The 20945-nt window shown below is 33.0% G+C and overlaps 1 protein-coding gene and 1 pseudogene across 1 annotated transcript in view; one reads left to right on the top strand and one right to left on the bottom strand.

Moving 5' to 3' along the window:
- The window catches only part of LOC128891288 (semaphorin-1A-like), a 588517-nt gene that overhangs the window by 38093 nt on the left and 529479 nt on the right, over positions 1–20945 (top strand). The gene's annotated exons all lie outside the window — the stretch shown is intronic.
- On the bottom strand, positions 13102–13775 carry LOC128890628 (NKAP family protein CG6066-like; annotated as a pseudogene).

The following is a 20945-nucleotide window of genomic DNA, read 5'->3' as shown; positions in this document are numbered from 1 at the left end:
CATTTAACGTTAAAGAGGAAGATCCATTGTCGCGGGTAGATGGAATTCGCTAGTGACGAAAGGTTCAGCAGTTGCCACTTAAATGGTCAATTTGACATTGTTGATGATGATTATTAAAGCAGCCACTTTATGCGTGGTAATGACATACAGTAGAACCTCGATTATCCAAACTCCTATTATCCAAATTCTCTATAAACCAAACCCGCTGCTAAACATTTTTATTCAAGGAGCTTGGAACATCAAAAAATGAAAAAAAAAATCACTTTAAAACTGAAAATTGAAGAAAATTGAATTTGGACCACTAGAAGTGGTAAAGAAAAGTTCGATGACACGAACTTAGTAAAAAGAACGCGATAAACCTGTAAAAAATATAAGGAAATACAGCTGACAAACTTCTCGAAGCGAAAACAATGGCACAGTCAAATTTACGGAAGACTGGTGACGCGGTTATCTTGGTTATAACCATAGAGTATTGTTTTTCAGGGTAAAGAAGACGGTATATTATCAAAAAGGCAGCGTTGTAATCGATTTTGATGAAAAGAAATACGATTAGATAATATTTATATCGATAATCGAGCGGGATATACAAATTTTTAATTTTTTGCGTCGCCTGAAAATCTAGGTTTTTGGTATAAAGGTACACTTTTCTCAGAAACGGTTAGGCCGATATGATCCAAATTTTTTACACGTGTTATTTTTTACACTGTCGTTATTTTCTCTTCGAGGAAGTTGTCAGTTGTATTTCCTTATATTTTTTACAGTTTTAACGCGTTCTTTTTTTTACTAAGTTCGTGTCGTCGAACTTTTTTTATGAAAAAAAAAAAGAAATTTTGTGAAAAAAGAAATTCCACTTTTTTTTTTTCAAAAAATTTTTTTTACCTCTTCTAGTGCTCTAAATTCAATTTTCTTTGCGTATAATTCTTCAGAATTGCTTAAATTTTAATAAAAAATATAAGAAAAGAAAAGTGATTTTTTTTCCATTTTTTGATGTTCCAAGCCCCTTAAACACAAAGTGACATATGCCACTTTCAAAATATATGACACATATATGAGGATCAATATCAAGAAACTATAAAAATATTCTATTATCCAAATTTCCCATATCTGAATACCCATGTTCCACGATTAATTCGAATAATCGAGGTTTCATTGTATTCGATGAATCATCGAGTCGTAACATGTACCTGGAAGTTACTTTTAAAAGTACAAATCAGTGCGCAGGAATGCAATAACAGTTTGATCAATGGAATTCGAAGTCTCCATCGTGGAAATTTTTAACGCGTTATATAATACTTTGCATAGCTTAACAAACTTTATTTTCTCATTGACGAATGACGATTATAACGATAGATTCCAATCTTCTAACGGTTTTCTGTAGGTATAAAAGATCTATAGTTGCATAATTAAATGATAATACATTTAAAAGATGTGCACGTAATATAGAAGAAGTGAAGTGCACGAATTGTGCTATGGCTAAGTTATATTAAAATAATTACGAAATTAAAGAAGACGATTGCGTCGTAATATTGCTTGACAAAATGAGAAAAAAAGATAGAAAAAAAAGAAAGGCGAGCATAGGAAGGAGCTTGGTGGTAAACATGAAATAATCAGAAAAGTGCTTGAAAAATTAAAATAAAATTACAAGAAACAACACGAGATGAATACAAAATAACTGAAGACGAAAAAAAAAGAACAAGATTTTATTTAATTTATCATTATTGGAAAAACTTATTCAAAATTTATACGAAACTCTTTAATAAGCTCGTAACAAGTAACGTAATAACTACACGCGGACTAATTATCGAACAATTTGTTATATTATCTCGGTATAATTTAACAATGTAAGTAGCTTATTTTGTACACTTCGTTTTTTTCCGTATTTTGCATTTCTTTTAAGCATAATATTATTTGATTATACTCTTAAAGACCTTTCGTAGGCAGTCTAAAACGTTTGTTATGATTTCTATCATACTCGTCATTCAATGAACGAGACTTTGTCAGACTACACGAAGTGTAATATTTATCCATAATGTATTCAACTGCAAGCATTGGATTTATAGTTCCAAGTTCACTTCATTTTTAATTTGTTAATGCGTATTTGTTGCTGATACGCACGGGGCATAGTTATCATTATCTGTTTACAAACCGTGCATTCATAAGTTTTTTTTAGGGGGGTGGGGTAGTATCTTGTTTAACATGAAAGCACGTTTGCGACAAATAATATCTCGCTGACTCAAGAGAGCGATTAATTGCGATGTCCTTGTACGAGAACAGTAAGCAATCTAAAGTTTATTTAAGCGTATAAATGCTATATGTAGTTGCATCCGTTTGATTACATTACGAGTCCTTGGTTAATCATAAATATTTATTTGTTTAATAACGTGATTGGATTACCGGATAAAGAACTAGAAAATTCTACATTGTATAAATGATCTAAATAAATAACTCATTCAAACTCATTGTAAAAAAGTAGCAAAATAAAATTAATTTACGTTACTGCTTACAATTTTTAAATTATAAACAGATCTTGAAACTTTAATTTTGAACAGCAATTGTTGAAAGACCTAATGAGTATTGAGGTAAAATTGATGTTAACTCCATTTAGTGAATACACGAATAACTTGAAACTTGACATTCTCAATATTTCTATATTTTACATAGTATATTATTTAAGGTTTGGGTGTATATATCAATATATTTTCAATTGCATCTCGTTTTTTTTCATTTTTATATGTACTTTCATTTAAAACATAAAAATCAGATACATTCCATAACACTTGTGTTTTATTTAAAAATCAGAGAAGATTTAGAGGGTTTAGAGATCTGAGGAACTAGAGATCTCAGGGAATATACTGTAGATATCAGATCCTAGATATTTGAAGACCTAGAGATGCCAAAGTGTTCCTAGTACCTACAAACCTACGGGTTTTCATTCACTCGGAACATAGAAATCTAAGAATTTAGAAATTTCAAGACTAGAATTTCCAAAACTTAGAAATCCTAGGATTTAGGATTCTAAGGTGCTTATTTAGACTATACGCACCTAGAGATTCTAGGATCTACAGATTTTAGAACCTAGACCAGAACATTAGACTCGAACCTCTTTAAGTTTTGAAATATCTATGATTCTGGATTCTCTATATTCTAGTATTCCTAGGTTCCAAAGTTTCTAACTCTTGGCACCCTTAGATCCTAAGGCCTCTAGACTCAGAACCCTCTAAGTTCTGGAATTTCTAGGCCCTTTAAGTATAGGAATACCGACTTTGAATGCTGGTTACCTTGATTCCAAATCATTTTTAGAATCAATATGTTTACGAGAATCGAACATCTCTACTTGGTCTCCTGTTTATTTCCAGCAGTGTATGTTAACGGTAATTGATCGTTAGCGACGTTATTGTGGGGAATGTAACGACGCAACGCACTACCGTTGCAGTTACGGTTTTGATTTCTGTTTATTGCGAACGCACCGCGTTGTTGATCCTAATTAGCTCACCGGGCCGACTCCATTCCGACGTCATGACGCAAGGCATCCAGCGCTATCTTCTGATTGCAGTTATTCATTCACTGCCGATAGTGAATGATACTTTTCGCGTTCGTGGAACACTTTGAAAGGGTGCAAACTATGCTTAGGCCACGAGGACGCATTTCTTCCGAGACATAGTGTGCAACCACAGTAATTCAATACAGTCAGGGATTCGAACCGCTGCTGAACCCTAACCCAAACCCGGTTAACGAAGGGAAGGTTACTGTAACCCATACTAACCACGAAGGAACGGTTCTTGAATTTTAGAAAGAGCGGGTTAACCTGCTCGGAGTGGGTTACTAGTAGAAGAAGACATCCTAGACATCCTAGACATCCTAGATATCCAGACAAGTCAAAGATATGTGAACTTACAGGCAATATTCAAATCAAATGAAACTAGATTGTTTAAAATGTACGAGTATATAATAAATGTAAGACACACACGTTCACTACACGTTCTAAGGCAAGACTGACGAATCTTTATCATTCGGCCGGTTGTCGCAGTTGCTAGTGTTGGGGTTCCCACAAAACTCGTAACTTGTCCGGTCAAAATAGGGATTCCTTCAAGTGACTGTTTATGCCAATACATGTACTATTCGTCCGCAAGAAGAGGGCTGGCCAAGTGTTTACGTCGCCGTTCTGCTACATAAGTGCAGTAAACGAGTAGTAAATACGAGTAAATGTAAGCACTTGCATGACCTTCTTCTCGCGGGTGGACAGTAGAGTAGAAAACAGACAATATTGAAATAAAATTGATTACCCTTTGGAAACATGGTAATAACTATGGTCTTTACTGTATTATTATAACGCGCATACAACCAGGTTAACCGGGTTACTCGAGTTACAGATGTCTTGCGTTACCTGATTAGATGGGTTATTCTCTAATACGAAGTATCGGAACCCGGTACGGGTTAGGGTTCGAATCCCTGAATACAGTAGAACTTCGATTACTGGATGAGAGCCTAGATGGTTGCATGGTGTCAACAAGTGGAGGTGATGGTCGCTAAGCAATAACCAAGGGTGGTGACAGTAGTGGGGATGAGCTGTGTCGAGTTATCTCGATAATTGCACGAACCTCAATTTTCCCAACAATTGCCAGTTCAAATTGAAGTTTTATTGTAGTTGTTTGCTCCAAAATAACTGTTACATTATCTCTTTTCAAATACTTTACTAAAATTGTAAAAGGTTTTCTAAAAAGGTGTTTAGGATATCACTTTTCAACATACATGGTGTGGAATATATCCGAGTTCGATTATTTTGCATGAAAACATACACGATTGGAATTATATCGTTTAAGTGCAAACAACATCCTAAAGCTCTTATGGAAAACCTTTTATTAACCCTTCGAACGCGGGACAATTTTTGTTGGAAATTCTAAGAGGCGTAGAGGCGTGAATTTAAAATAAATATCAGCTCATAGGGTATGATAAGACGAAACTTTTTTCTATTTACAGTTTATTCGCAAGACGTTTAGTTTCAAAAATAAAAATTAAAAGCTTAGAAAACCTTTTTCTTGGAATTCAATTTTTCCAACAAACTTCTAACTTTAAAATTTTTATTTTCAAAACTAAGCATCCTATGGATAAACTATACATAAAAAAAAGTTTCGTCTTGTAATCCCCTATAAGCTGATATTTTTTAAAAATTGATTTAACGAGTAGAAACATTTCTCTAAGACCATTTCTTGAAGGCGTATATATACACCCTTCGGAATCAAAGGGTTAAGTAAGGTATAATAATTTCTGCTTTCGAGTGGCTAAATTGGATTTACCATTTCACTTGAAATAAAGGATTTCTATGTCTCTAATAAATGTTTCGCTTTTTAAGTATTAGAATATTATCATATTCTAATTCGAGTTATTTAATTCTGTTGCAGGTACGTACCTATACACCAAGCTATACAGTAATAGTAATTAACATAGCGGGGTAAGTTTTTCTACCATTATTGTAAGTGGAAATGAAAGTCAATTAGCAATGAGTGAAGTTAGACTTCACTCATACGTGAAGACTTCACTCGTACTTGACTATGTGTAAGTAGTCAAGTTTGCTGATAACGTAGACATGGACAACATTGACTACATTCTCCACAGAGACTTCCTGTGAATACTAATGTGGTATTTAGTTCTCTGTTGCGAAATACAATATTTTTTGAATGGTTTTTGAAGTTAAACTCTACAGAGTGTATCATACGAAGCGAGACTCACCTTAATGATTCATTAGAATACAGAAGCAACGAAGGAAGTTTATATAAATTCTTAATTACAAGTACCAGATTCAAATCAATAATGACGATCTTTGTTTATCCCTAGACTGCGGATCTTTATGCATTTATAGGAAATTTGAATGTGCAAGACCCTACAGAATGCAAATAATATGCAAGAATATAAAAAAAATTGAAAATACAGTTCATGTTATAATATTTACAAAATAAAATAAATTCCTACTTAGCTTCAATTTTTGCAGGCACGTTCGCGAAGATTTTATTTTGCATAAAGATCCGCAGTCTATTTATCAATCTTTACCTGAAATTCTATATGGCAAAAATTTGGACCTTGGGTCGTTCAACTTTTGTCAACCTGGATGAATATTATATCGTCCTTTTTAAAAAGAACATTGCTAATTAAGTGCAGAAACAATGATATTTTTCACTATTGTACCCAGTGAGTAATATTTTTTGTCATCATTAGTAAAAGTCACTTTGTACTCTGATGTAAGTAATAATACATACAAAAAGTCTTGAATAAATAACGTTTTGCATTTTCTTGTAAAAAAGTAATAAATAAAGGCCATTTCTCCATCCGTCTGTCGTTTATTGTTATTTTTGAGATATTTTAAATCATTTTCTATTTATGTTTCTTTTGTTTCAATAATTCTTATATTTTAGTTTTATTTCGGATGTCGTCTATGAATCATTCTAAATATGACGGAAGGAGTATTCAATTATTCCAATAGATTTATGTTTTGGGAATTAAATGATTAGTTTATTAGACCAACGAATCATTCCTCCAATCGTATTGTTGAATACAAAGAGCAGAACAAGTAGACATTAATTCGTGCAACCATATTTTCAGTTCAAAATTGTATTTATATTCGAAATGAATACTCATTCTTCTAAACTCCTATATGTACATACCCCCTGTATGTACCCTTTAAATCAATTTAAAATTAGAGTAAGTCCTTTAACAATGAAATTGTCTTTCTCATCCTTCAGCAATGAAAGGTATTGAATAAATAAGAGCATGGACTTTGTGATCCGATTATTCTTTTACAACATTTTTTGTAAAATTCAATTTTACATCATTTAATTCAGCCTCAAAAACCACATACAAATAAAAAATCGATCTTTTGAATGCCTAAACCCCTTAAGTATACTTTCTTCTCACGCGATTTCAGTAGTCGCTTCACGAAAATTTCATTAGCTCCGTCAATTCTTATTTAATTTGAATATAATTTCAGAAGAACAATTCTAAAGCTTCAATCTCCAAGAAAATGTAAAAAATTCAATTTTTGTTTAGCTATTACCGTGGTGCTCTTTCTTTATAATCATGAAGAATGCGCCATTGTTCAAAAAATGCGCGATGAATAGTCCAGGGACATTTTGCTTTCGCTCAGCGGTGATGCGCGAATTCGAAATTGTTTTTGGGTACTGTACGTGTCTCGTTACTCATTCAGGTGGCGTCGTATGCACGCCACTCGTTTCCTATCGAGTCGGGGAACGAAAAAAAGAAGATATTAATGGTCGTTGACGTTGACGCGAAGAGTTCGATGAGATATTGAGGACCCGAAGGATCTGGAAAGGAAGTCTCAAGATCGAACCTGTGAAGCGTGACAGAGACGCCTAGATATCCTATTTCCGAGTCCCATTTATCTTCTCGATGATCTATAATCGAGAATGCTCATTTTCCTGTAATTCCTTTATTTATTTCACTTGTAAACGGAGCGAACCTTGTACTACATGATATCATTTGAAAAAAGTATATATCTGAACTTATTTGTTCATCAAAGCATTTTGCTCAACTTCTTCAACTTGCAACTCGTATCTACCCCAGAAATGAATGTAAAGTTAGATTTAAGCATTTTATTAAACTTTTTCAATCCGTAGTTTATCTCCTCTTCGGAAATTAACATAAAGTTAAGAGGGCTAATTGAAACTGTTTTATAAAATTCGTCTGTTGCCGAGGATTACATTTCTAAATAATATTGGAATAGGAATATCATTCTAATCGACATTTAATATCTAATCATTTACTATCAATTATACATCGCAAATAAATTTCTTCCGAATTCTGAATATATGAATTAACATAATTTCATTTAATATTGAATTCTACATGAGTTATCTCACGCAATTTGAATCTAACAAATTAATGTTTAATTTTTCTTTTCAATCTGTCCTTCCAATTGCAGTTAAAATAAATTGCAATAGAAATCTGACGTTTAAATTACAATTAAAGCCAATTGCAATTGAAATCCCTCTTTTCAATTATAGCTGACGTTAAGTGAAGTCAACTTTTAGTTGAAGATAAATTATAGCGGAAGTTTATTTGAGATTAAAGTTTATTCGTATTTTTATTCGCACTTAAAGTTAATTGCGATCGAAATCTAACTTTACAATCATAATATAGAAGTCAATTGTAATCGAAATTCTTTTTTCCTTCAATCACAGTTGTTAACTTTAATCAAAATTGTTTGTAGAATTAAAGCTAATGTTCACGTTCATTTGGCCGTAACAGGTGTAGATGAAACTAATGCCGATTAAGGGGGTATTCTGAATTAGGAGGTCTAAAAAAAGCGGTTTTTCAAGAATTTTTTTAGGATGGAACAAAATAATTAATTCTATCGAACTTTGTATTCTATTTTCATACATATTTGAGTAGGCTATACAAATTTTTTCAACAAGAAATATTCAAATTGAGTCGACTGTGACGCACATTTGTAGAGCACCTTACAATTAAAACCTCTTATCGGCGGGAAAGATGCAGGTCGTAGTTTTGGTAAAACACAAAAAAACCAAAAGAAATTTTCATTTTCATACATTTTTCTTCTATGTGAACTAAAAAAATTCATACAAAAAAATTTTAAACAATTTTTTTATCAAATTAAAGTGATTTTTTTCACCCAAAGAACTCGTCCTTTTTTCAAACTTGCAGTAATTTCGCATTTCACCATTTTTGCGGGTTTTTCTTAGTTCACATAGAAGAAAAATGTATGAAAATGAAAATTTCTTTTGGTTTTTTTGTGTTTTACCAAAACTACGACCTGGATCTTTCCCGCCGATAGGAGGTCTCAATTGTAAGGTGCTCTACAAATGGGAGTCACAGGCGACTCAATTTGAATATATCTTGTTGAAAAAATTTGTACAGACTACTGAAATTATTTTTTTGAATTATTTTTTTCAATCCTAAAAAAGTTCACGAAAAACCGCTTTCTTTAGACCTCATAATTCAGAATACTCCCTTAACTTTTCAGTTGATTGATGAATCGATCGAAAATGTAATGGATCGCTGGCAAACGCTACATTCGAACGATAAAATCAGCTACCGTTTAGATTTTCGAACAACCTGGAAGTATTTCAATTTCCCACGACGCTTTGGAATTCAGGAGTGATCGATCCCCATTATTGGCCCACCACTTTTCGTAAACACACACAGAGCCCACCGAATGGTTGGTAGCCAACTGTCTGGTCGGGTTGACTACTCATGTGTACGTGTAACTTCAGCTCGAACTCGGCGAAAGTTTCTGCGAACGCAGGCTAGTATGTTCAGGCTATTACCTAGGCACCTACTTTAACGCGTTTACGCTCGAGGCGCCTTTGCAAGGGGGCGCGCGGAGGGGGTGGGTGTGCCGGCTTCTATCGTGCAACGTGAAACACGTTACAGAAATTTCCGACGTCTACGGGCGTTTGACGGAATCTGGGGTCGGTGCAGTTAGTTTGATTCGTTTTCTTGTTTAACTTTACCCTTGTGTCAGCTACAAGCAACGTGACACGCTAGCGTATACGCGTAGGCGAGTTTTATCACGACACGCAGCGACGTACACGCGTTACGTGTTTCCTTTGAACGGTAAAATTAAAATTCAGGTGGCGAAGTGTGCATGTATTTAAATTACACAATATGGTTTTTCGAAAGACTCGACAAGCAGTTATAACTATTATAGCGATCTATACGTAGATAATAAGAAATTGGACATAATTTGACAATTTCTATTTTTTCATGGCGATGGAAGAAATATTCGTGTTTTATTTTAGCCGAAAAAATCAAAGTTTCTCATATATATTGAATCGTAACACTTAAACTATTGAACCGATTGGGAAATAATTTCAAAAGAAATTGTTGGTAATTCGATTATCTTTAAAATGGCGTCTAGCGCGACTCAATCGGACGTTTCTAACTCGAGATATGGCCTAAAATGTGAAGGTATGTCAGAAAAAATCGAAAAAAAAATTCAAAAATTCATATAAAAAAAACCTGTCCATAGAAAACTTTTTTCTTACGATTTTCGAGTTTAGTAGGCCAAAATACATAAGAAAAAAATTGTGGCATTGAATGTACATGTTTTTTTTATTATTTTGTAAACTACTAGTATTATTAACCCTTCGCGGTCTAATTAAATTTATACATGGTTGTCGTACTTGTCGGAATTAATTTCCGAAGAAGGAGTAGTGATACATAATATGCAAGATTATGAGGGATAAACAAGATTTTTTTTTTTTTTTGTGAATTTTAGATATATGTGTATACAATAATGTGTTTTAATGTTATGTTTTTATGTAAAAATTATATTTTATAATTGTCCATCATGTGGTATCTTTCGGTAATTTTCTTCTTGCCATTTTGGAGTATTATTTTTAAAATATCGTAAGGATGTACGAGAGGTACAATTGGAAACAAATGTATATGAAATTCGGATTAACCGAATACGTTTGTAATTACGGCATTTAAATTAACAAATTTTGTAGTTATAAGCTTGCTTTTAATGTCAAGTTCCTAATTTAACACGAATTTTTTTGGTTTTTATTTAATTTTGCAATGAAATTCTTAATATTTTTAATCTTCAATAAAAAAAAGTTTTGGCATTGAAAAATGCCTTGAATTCAACCTCAAATAATAAAAAATAGAGAGAAAGTGTAAAATGATGTTACGGATGAATACAGTATAAGATTAGTATGATTCTTTGCTGTGGTTTCTAAGAACAGACATACACTGGAACGGTAAAAAAAGCTTAGGTGGCTGAGAGTAGATATTACGACCGCAAAGGGTTCACATTTCAAACCATCTTCTGGATACAAACAACGTGAAACGTTTTACAAAAGAGGTTTCAGGATTTTCTGTTTTAATAAAACATAAGTGATGTGGAATATGCCCAATATTTTTATATTGATATTAAAATTACGAGGTTATATCGTGTATAAAGTTGTAACTAATTTATTAATAACATTAATTCTGTATACAATAATTATCCTCAAATATTGCGGTAATAGAATTGTTAATAATTGAGTAACTTCAGAAAGAAGTTTTAAGTAAATAAATGGGACGAATTGACCAGTTTGAAAGTTTTATTCTTAAATGAAAGTACATATGATAACAATTAAAGGATGTCATTTATGTGTCCACCACTGATGGTTAATTTTGTTACATGTCATTAATGTCTTAGATATTGTTATTTTTATATTGACATTAAATTTTATTCGTGGAATAAAAAAATTATTCCAAATTTCTATTTGCAATTTTAAATTTTACTTCATAACATTTTTAACTTAAATTTTTCGTGTTGTCTTCATTAAGGAAATACAAGAATATCTAAAAATGATTGTAAACTAGAAATATAAACTACAATCGGAAAAAAAATAATTTAGTCTATTACTTTTAACGGAAAACGTACTATTTTAATGAAAAACAAGAATACTTGAAAATGGACAGAAACGATAAATACACCATGAAATCGAAAAAAGGTCAATAAATCAAAGAGTAGAATTGCTAATTTTAATTTAGATTTATTCAAATATATATATACCTGTACATATGCATAATGGCGTAACACCTCGAAACGCGACCTTGTAACGAATACAAATTAATTATCAGCTTTGAACTGCCATCTCGCTGTATCATATTATTTTACGTGTTCATATCCTCTGTTTCTAGTATGACATAAAATTTCGTAATTTGTCGGATCTTCGTTTAAATTTTCCGTGTCAGGAATTTCATAGTTTTAATAATGCCCTGGCGCGTAGAACAGCACAGAACACAACAATACACGATTTAATAACGGTCCGTTGTGCGCGTCGGTACACAATTAAATAATGGTTTTAAGTTCGAAAGGTCGAACAGTATTATGTGATACGAGAATAAATCATTTCAGAAACAACGAATTTTGTTTGTAAATAGGCGAGCATCATTGTAACATGATAATATACTACGACAATAGATGCGGAGATATTCGAGAACACGTAAAATCGAATCCTGGTTAATCGAAGTTCTACTGCAACTTGTACATTCATTCGAGCGCCCAGGGACGTGGTTCTCGTGTATCGCATTTCGAGTTAGTAAATTTCCGTATTCGATATTCCGTGATAAAGGATTCGCTTATTTTTTGTAATATATTTTTTATGCCGTTTCGACGAGTATCGCGACAAATGATGTTATGTAACGTGATTTATTTCGTTTCGAGACTTTCATGCAAAAATTTCTTGCAATTTGCTTAAATTATATTTCGACAGTGCTAAACTTGAAAGAATTTAACGATCGCATTTATAACCAATAAATTCACGCCTATTATTACTCATTCTGTCTGTACACACACGTTATATTTTATTCGCATGTTAAACATGAGATATGGCACCCGGTATAATTAATCGAAGTTGAGGGGTTGAAATAAATAATATTTACCACGAAATGGTCGTAATATAAATTAATGTGTTCAAATATTGTTGTTTGTAGAACGCTTGTTAATATTAAACAGAGTACAGAGTGGAATCCAGAAAGTGTCAGGAGTTATTTGTTTTTAAATTAATTACGGGTAGCAACAATATCTGTTTTTGTATATTGATTGTGCCTTTGTGTACAACATGACACCGTACCACATAAATTACTGCGTTTTTTAGCAAGTCTCATAAAAACAATTATTACAAACACTTTGTCATATTTTATGCTGTTATGGGAATATAATGAATTCCGTTATATTAGAACAATTTTTAAATTAGATACACTCGATAGTAAAGATATTTTTAGACAGTCAATAATTTTATTAAATACTCTCGTCGCGTCGTACATGAAGTTACAAACATTTATTGATTCCTTCACTTGTACTATTCAGAGAATATGATAATGACGTTAGAATTGGTTAGCTATGCATAAATGGAATTAATTTTTGTTTTTATTTCATTGCGTTTCCTTTTCCATGAAAATGCATACCGAGTTTCTCCATGAATTATGGAAGATATCAGCTGCCAGTCATCGGAGGTCACTATAGATGTAACTGTTTGTGTACATTCCGAGGGCTACAGTTTTCATCTGAAACCAATAGAGTTTCAAATTTACTTTAGGAGCATGTCTTTTTTCTATATGAACCTAAACTCTCTTCTAAAATATTGTAAATTGCATTTTTAGAGGTATCCAAATAGTAATTAGGTAATTTCTTGTTACTTTTTCATAACTTCTTTTATAAATTTGATTCTTCTTACGAATACGGACGGCTTCCATCGTCGATGTCTGCTACCACTCATAACATAGCCAACAGATTCATACGAAGCAATTTCTTCGGATGTCAAACCAATTTCACCCTTTCTTGGTATATGTTTATCTTCTGCTACATATGCAGCCATAGCAGCACCTTCTCCTGGCAAAAGTGCCTTACCAAAGTCTTTAGCTGATAATGTGACATGTGGTTTCTGAACTGGTCCTCGTATACTTTCATCACCACTGTCATCTGAACTAGATCCTTTCTTAACTTTTACTTTGTCGTTACATGCATTCTTTTCTACCCATTCTAATTCTTCGGAATCACTATCAGAACTACTGTCCGACTTTTTCTTCTCTTCCTTACGCTTTTTCTTTTTCTCCTTCTTGGATATTTTCTCCTTCTTCATCTTTTTACTTTTCTTCTTCCTCATTTCGTGTTTCCTTTTTCTATCTTTTAGTATGATGCTGTCTTTGTATTTGTGAAGCTCTTCATCTTCATCAGAATCTTCGATCCGTGTTGGCGATTTGCCCCAAATTCTGTCAACGCCACATAACCCAATTTGTTCCCTCAACTTTTTTTATAATAAAAAAGTATTTTAAACATTGACATTACTCCAAATTTAGATTCATACAGAGCCTAATTATATAAAGATACTATCAATTTTCAAAATGGTCGGTTAAACAGTTTTGAGCTAGAATGTACACAAACTCAAAAAAAAGTCGAGATAAATGCATTTGGGAAAGAAAATACGGAAATCAGAAAGTTTAAACTACTTATTGGTTAATCAATGATTACACCACCATAAAGCAATCCTTTGTCTTCTCTATATCCTTCGTTTTAAGCTTGCAACTCTTCCTTTTGAGCTCTTCGAGTCTAAACCTATTTCCTTCCTTAAAGTAGATTTATAATTATTATAAATTTAAAGACACAGAATAATTTCTAGACTAAAATATAGGAAATTTGAAAAAAATAGTCTAGGCATGGAAAAAGTAATTTTCCAATTTTCCAATCGTATAATGGAGTAACCGATACTGGCCGCAAGCTACAAACAAACGGAAATCGCATGAATTTTCCCAATAAAACCAATAATGTGCATCGTGCACTAGTGTGTGTGCGATCGACTGTGGCGGAACATCAAAAGACTGCAGGCTCTGGGCAATACTGTTTGTAGAAACTAAAGTAATACCCAGATCAAAGGACTACTTTCTCAGGACGTACAGAGAAACTGTAGACGCATTAAAGCACGCGGCCAGCATCAATGGAAACAATGGCTATAATAAAACCTCGATTTAACAAATTTCGGATTTAACGGATAGAATTTTATGGACCTGTGTCGGTGGATCCCCAAGTTGTTCGTTGTTCAATTTTCTCCAGTGTTATTTTATTGTATAATTGGGTACTGAAGGCTGTCTGGAAGACTGTAGCATCTTAAACTAAAACCTCTTTGACGACTTAATGTTTCGGCAATTTCGACATTTATAAAAATAAAATTCTATATTTGCCTGCTTTTATGAAATTTTTAGGCGAATTCGGCATAAACAAGTAGTTTATAAACGTCTGGCCATTTTTGTTTATTTGTTTCACGTTAACTGAAAATAAACTACTAAACTAATTTAAGTAAGTTTTCACTGTTCTATAAATGTCAGGGAATGTGAGAGCTGTCCATTGATGGATTTCTGTTCAAAGGAAATGACTAATAAACCATTATAAATAAAACTTATCATCAGTCGTCTCTGGAACTTTTCGAGGAACAACTATAAAACATACGATATCTCGCTTATTGTTATTTTTAAAGTAAATCCATCCATCATAAAATTGAATGGAAATTAAATTTAGAAACTTTGTATTTTATACGAATTTCTGATACAATTGGTAATAACTAGACTGCGGAAGTTTATGCACGATAAATATGTAACATGCATATGCAAAATATGCACGAAAAATTCGAATAAAATGTAGTATAATAAGTAATATGTTAGTATGTTACAGAATATTCACTATGTATACATATACAAAATACTTTTTACAATTATTCTGGTTTATTATAATTCGTGTGACAATAAATTACGAGCATTTTTCCAAATTTAATGGTGTTAGTCGGTGGTGTGTGCCTGTCAAAATTAATTTATACGCGGAGAACGATCGCTCTATGTCACACGAAGTAATCGATGCGTATTTAAATTTAGAACAACATTGTTCCGGCACACTTATTGGCTCTTGAACGGCCTCGTTATTTAAAATATTAGAAAGTTTACGATACTGTAGAAAATGCTACATTCTTTTCTAAAGTTCTTTTACATTTTTTTCACCAGGATTTTATTGATTCACTTAACGTGAAAAACCTATTCCAACCAGTTTCCGTATTGTGCAAATATATATACAAAATATGCAATTGTGGTGGTTGTCGTGTCTGTAGAGGAAGAGCGAGAGAGGGAAGAAAAGAAAGGGAGCGTTTCGTCCTGGGCCCGCTCGTGGACTCATCAGTAAGAGCTCTTTCACTCTTTCAGTTGATCATTTGTTTTTCAGTTAAACATATCTTCTCGTTTGAGAAACACGCGTTCTTAGTTAGTGAAAACCTTTCTGAAATAATGGATGAGATTGAAGCTTTATTCATTTGGTTTCTACATTAAAAAGCTACTAAAAGGATAAAAGTTAAGAGAAAATATTGGGTTTATCCTATTAATAATATAAGAGAAGAAACGGGAGCTTTTCATATTTTATTCGAAGAACTTTGTAACGATCTATGTAAATTCTTCAATTATTATGTCTAAAATTGTTTATGAGGAAGGTGAACGAATTCGACGATACTGCGCAGCGTCGTGTGAATGCTCGCATCTATTTCAATGTTTCGTCGGCCGCCCCGACGCAGAAAAAGTTTACCGGCGGCCGACCAACCGCGGATACCGAAAATCAGTATCGCGATACTGAATCTCGCGAGAATCGCCGTCTGAACGCTTCCATAACATTATGTGTACCATCGGTATCCTGCATACGCGTATCGTTGTGTGAAAGAGCTCTAAGGCTTTCTAGCAGACTCGTGCCCTAGACGCTGGGATATTTGGAGTTCGGACGGAAAGGGCTTATAAGTATAGCAATGTTAGACGGACCATGTACTTGCGAGAAACGCGCGGTTTCTGGTGGTGAGGAACGGAGGTGCCACCACACAATATATGCAAAATATGCAAAACAAAAAATGTATTTTTATAGTACTTTAATTTCAAAACAAATTTCTGTCTAGGTTCCAATCTCTTATCTATTTCCTATAAAAATATGCATTCGCATAAACTTCCGCAGTCTAGTAATAACACAGTTACGAATATGACCATTTCTAACAAAAAATGTCGATAGAAGTGACTTCAACGGTGGCGAAGATGCATGAAACAGTTACTATTGAAATAAACGCGAAAGATGATAGACTGGACGATTGTACTGTTCTGAATAATATAGTATAGTTTCTTTATGCTTTGCTATAAAATTGCAAGTGCAAGACTAAGTGTTCGTTAATCGATTCGCGAATTACAACCTACAGTCGATACCTAATCTTTCATGACATAAGAATGTATGACGTAAGCAGATAATAATGGAAATACATAATTCAGTATTCGTGCATCGCATCCATGCTACCGTCATCATTCCACGTAAGATTGACACTCTTTTATGCAATGGATTAAAATTGGTTTGTACTGTGAAACACCAAATTTAAGATCTAATACAAGAAAAGTAATTTTAAAATTTAGGTATTTGTGAGTCTCCTATCTTTCCTTGATTAGATCTATCTCACAAGAAAGGATAAAATTAAAAGTTTAAGGTAAAAGTTAAAGAATCTAATTATTCAGGAAACCTTTTCTAATTTGAGTAGGTTTTTGAATAAACTTACCGCCTTTTTAATTAAAATTTTCTATCCTGTTTTAAAACTTTGTACAATGAAATGTCATTCGTATTATTCTTTCTCTTCAAGATCAAATATGTACACTTTGTGAGTATGTACAATCGTTTACGATTCTTTAGAGCTATAAATTATAGTAATTTTCATTTATTGAAAGAATATGTTGTCGATTAACATCAACAACGGAAAACAGCAGGGTTGAATTGCGAAGAAATTATTCATTTATGTTTCTTAATTATTCTTTTTTATATGGGTTTGTTTTTCGTCGCATCTACTGTTTGGTAATTAATTGGATTTTTGGTTGATCAGTGGTACTATTTACTATTGTAGAGTTTAGCGTCCTTCAGATAGTTGATGGTGTTTTGCATATGTTTCTGGGATATTAGAGCTGTTTCTGGGTTCAAGTTGAACTTCCTCAAATATTCTGCACTCATACAGTAGGTGGTCAATCGCAATTTCTTTATTACAGGAGTCCCAGTGGAGAGGATGCGTTTTCTTTAGTAGATGTTCACGTGTGACTTTTTAGTGTTAGTTTACTGTTTCGATTAATTTCTCAATCTTACGTATAAAACAAATGTATTTGTTTTATTCTTACGTGATACATAGATTTTCTTGATTGCATGGATTCGCTATTTCAAATAATTTATCGAATTTTGCCAGTGACAACTAATTCAAAATTATTCCTACTCCTGGAGACAGAATGTCGCTTAAAGCGTTGCATAGAACTTTGTTTCGAACTTCTCTCTTCTCTTTGTACTGAAGCAAAATGTAGATAGTTCGAAATGGTTTGATTAGGAGTGTGCGTCTCGGTAGACTACTTTCGACACAGCTCGTGTTTCTCGGTGTACCTTTAATTAAAGGACGCACATAGAATCCTTGAAAATCGCATTAGATGTTTGATATGTACTTTAGCCCTTTCACAGTTTAACCGGTTAGAGATACGGGCAAGGCGATGCACTGAACAAGTTAGTCTGCCATAGATGTAGGATGATTCATTTTGCATCTACCATTTTCTTTCTCTCTTTTATTCTCTGTCTGTTTGTTTGTTACAATGTTATACAGTTGGTGTAGAAAGTATTCGTACACCGATCAATTTCCAAAAAAAAACTATGTAAAATTGTAATTTATTAACTTATTTTTTATAAACAATGACATTCTACATATTCTCGGAAATCTCTAGAATAGGTAGAGTTAAAAAAAAAATAGCCATTTATGTAAGTTACGAAATTAACAAGAAAAAAACAATTAATCGATAGAAATCTTGAAGCAATAAGTATTCGCACAATTGTTTAATTTTTAAAAAAGAAAAGAAATTTACATTAATTTACAGGTATATAATACTTCCTTCGTGGGATTTCCTTTTGATTTTATAATTATTGCAACTCTTCCAAGCGTTAAATTAACTAAATTATTAGTTATTCGAAGTGGGATTTTTTTCCATTTCTCTATTGGAGCCATTTTTAAAAGTACTTTACTGGAAATTTCATGTTTTCTAATTCGTACGGAGCAATAAACTAATGTGTTTACGTTACAAAATCTACTCTAAATGGTTCGTCATAAGAATCGTACAAATACTTATTGCTTCTATACTTTTACCCACTTTTCGCATTTTTTTGTTAATTTCACAAATTATATTAACTAGTAAATGTTGTTTGGACTATATCTATCTTAAAGATTTCCGAGAATATGTAAAATATCATTGATTATAAAAAAAAAAACAAAGTTAAGAAACTGTAATTTCACACAAAAGTTTTTTGTAAATTGATCGGTGTACGAATACATTCTACACCCACTGTAGTTGTTCGTAGGAGGTTTCTATTTCAGATGAAAATGTTTAGCGTATCGCTATCACGGTCAGATAATCTAGCTCAATCATATCATGAGAAAATCTCGATTAATTCCACTCTATTTCGAAATAAATTCTGGAAGAGTCTACGATAGAAGGATCATACAGAGAACCTTGAGCACGAACTCGTGGATAAGAGGAGAAAAGCAGGAGGACGTTGTACCGTTAGACGTACTTACGGCTGTTGCACGGTCGTTTCCGGTCTTCTACCGCGGTTGACGGTCCAGAGAAAGATAGTCTTCGCGCTTCGCTAGGAATGCCGGGTGTTTGTGTTAAATCACCTGAAGATCGAATAATCGATCTTCCCTTTCCTGTCGTGGATGCATCTTCCGCGAGAAGGATAAAGCGTAGGTTCCCAACCTTTCTTGGCCCACCGCCCCCTTTTTAACCGACTTCGAAAAAGAGGAGGTTACTCAATTCGACATGTATATATTTTTGTTTTTCAAACAGTGATTCGACGGAGCTTCTTTTAGGTGAAATATACTATATTACTACGTTATACATACATTTAAAAACAAGGACCGGTTTTTATTAAAATTACTTTATTGAAAGATATTAACATGTTGATGTATTGTTTAAAATTTGATAAACAAATATATATTATTAAAAAACTTAATATAATATTGTTAGTGAGAAAGCTGAGCTTGGTGTAACGACAATAATTTTTCGATATTTGGTGTCAGATTTGTCATCAGCAATTTTAAATCGCCGCGTTCCACTATTGACAATCTGTTTCTTTTCTTTGTTGCTAAATTGTTGATTACACTGACATTTACAACATTTGTTGAACATTGAAGATATTTGTTAAAACATGCGTTCGAAGATTTTTAGTACACATTTATCAAACTTGTGGCGTATTCTTGCGACTATTGCCCAGGGGGCGGTAGTTGGTCCTCAGCGCCCCCCCAAATTTGTCTTCGACCAAAAGCGCCCCCTTAAGAACCTCTGAATCTAAAGGCTTCTGACTTTAACCACCATATTTGTAGTATTTGTATTGATGTCTTTGAGGAAGTCTATTGTATTTCTGCCGTGGTCCTGCATTGTTAGGGCTGAGTCTGGTTTGATTCCGTATTTTTTCCTTTTCTGTTCTATTTCTTTACATTCGTATAATGGGTGGTCAATACACTTGTTGACAGAGTTTACGCATATTTAGTTTTATACATATAGTTTATTATGAAAAGTTGAATTACATACTGACATTACATATTAAGGAAAGGACGTGACACGAAGCGCATATGCAACGAGGTGGATTAAACAAAAACACAACGCATCGCTAAAAAGGAGCAATGCTACCAACGTATTGTAGCATAGGGAGATCCTATTGCCAACGCTTATAGAATTAATAATAATATTATGTGCGAAGGAAGGATATTTTTGAAATTAATAATTGTATTACATAGAATAATAATGAATTCTTAGAATGAATAATTGTATGTATTATGCGCAGCAATAATACATTTTTAGAATGCATACTGGTATTATACTCAGTTATAATAGTACACTTTTGGAATTAATAATAATATTACATGTCATAATAGTATACTTTTAAAATCAACATTTGTATTGTATACAATAATAATATATTTTTGGAATCAATAATTCTATCCAATAAATTCTGCTGTTATACATATACGGAACAAAGGACAGGGAAAAAATGAAGTACAAGATATTTATATCTTCTTATTGCACCTAGTACATCAAATTCCATACTTACTCTGAACTGTTAATTGCAGAAATTCTTTTCTATCAAGGTATTGTTGGATATCATTAAACACACGCGATCGAACGTTCATAATGGGTTTATATTAGTTATATTGTAATTTACCATTGCTACTTGCGAAATAGAATTACGATCGATTGGAATTAATTGAAAATGTCACAGCCACAGGAATAGCTCGAAAATGATTAATCACGATACATAGAAGGTGCATCGAGCGAGTATAACCTTCCTGGATTCGTGTATTTCCTCTTTTATTAGTCGCTGATTGCAGTTGAAATTATTTATTCTCACA

The sequence above is a fragment of the Hylaeus anthracinus genome, unplaced genomic scaffold, assembly GCF_026225885.1.
Source record: "Hylaeus anthracinus isolate JK02 unplaced genomic scaffold, UHH_iyHylAnth1.0_haploid 12001, whole genome shotgun sequence".
In the NCBI taxonomy this organism is placed as follows: domain Eukaryota; kingdom Metazoa; phylum Arthropoda; class Insecta; order Hymenoptera; family Colletidae; genus Hylaeus; species Hylaeus anthracinus.
The sequence above is the reverse complement of the archived record's forward strand: the minus strand, read 5'-3'. Positions and strand labels throughout refer to the sequence as shown.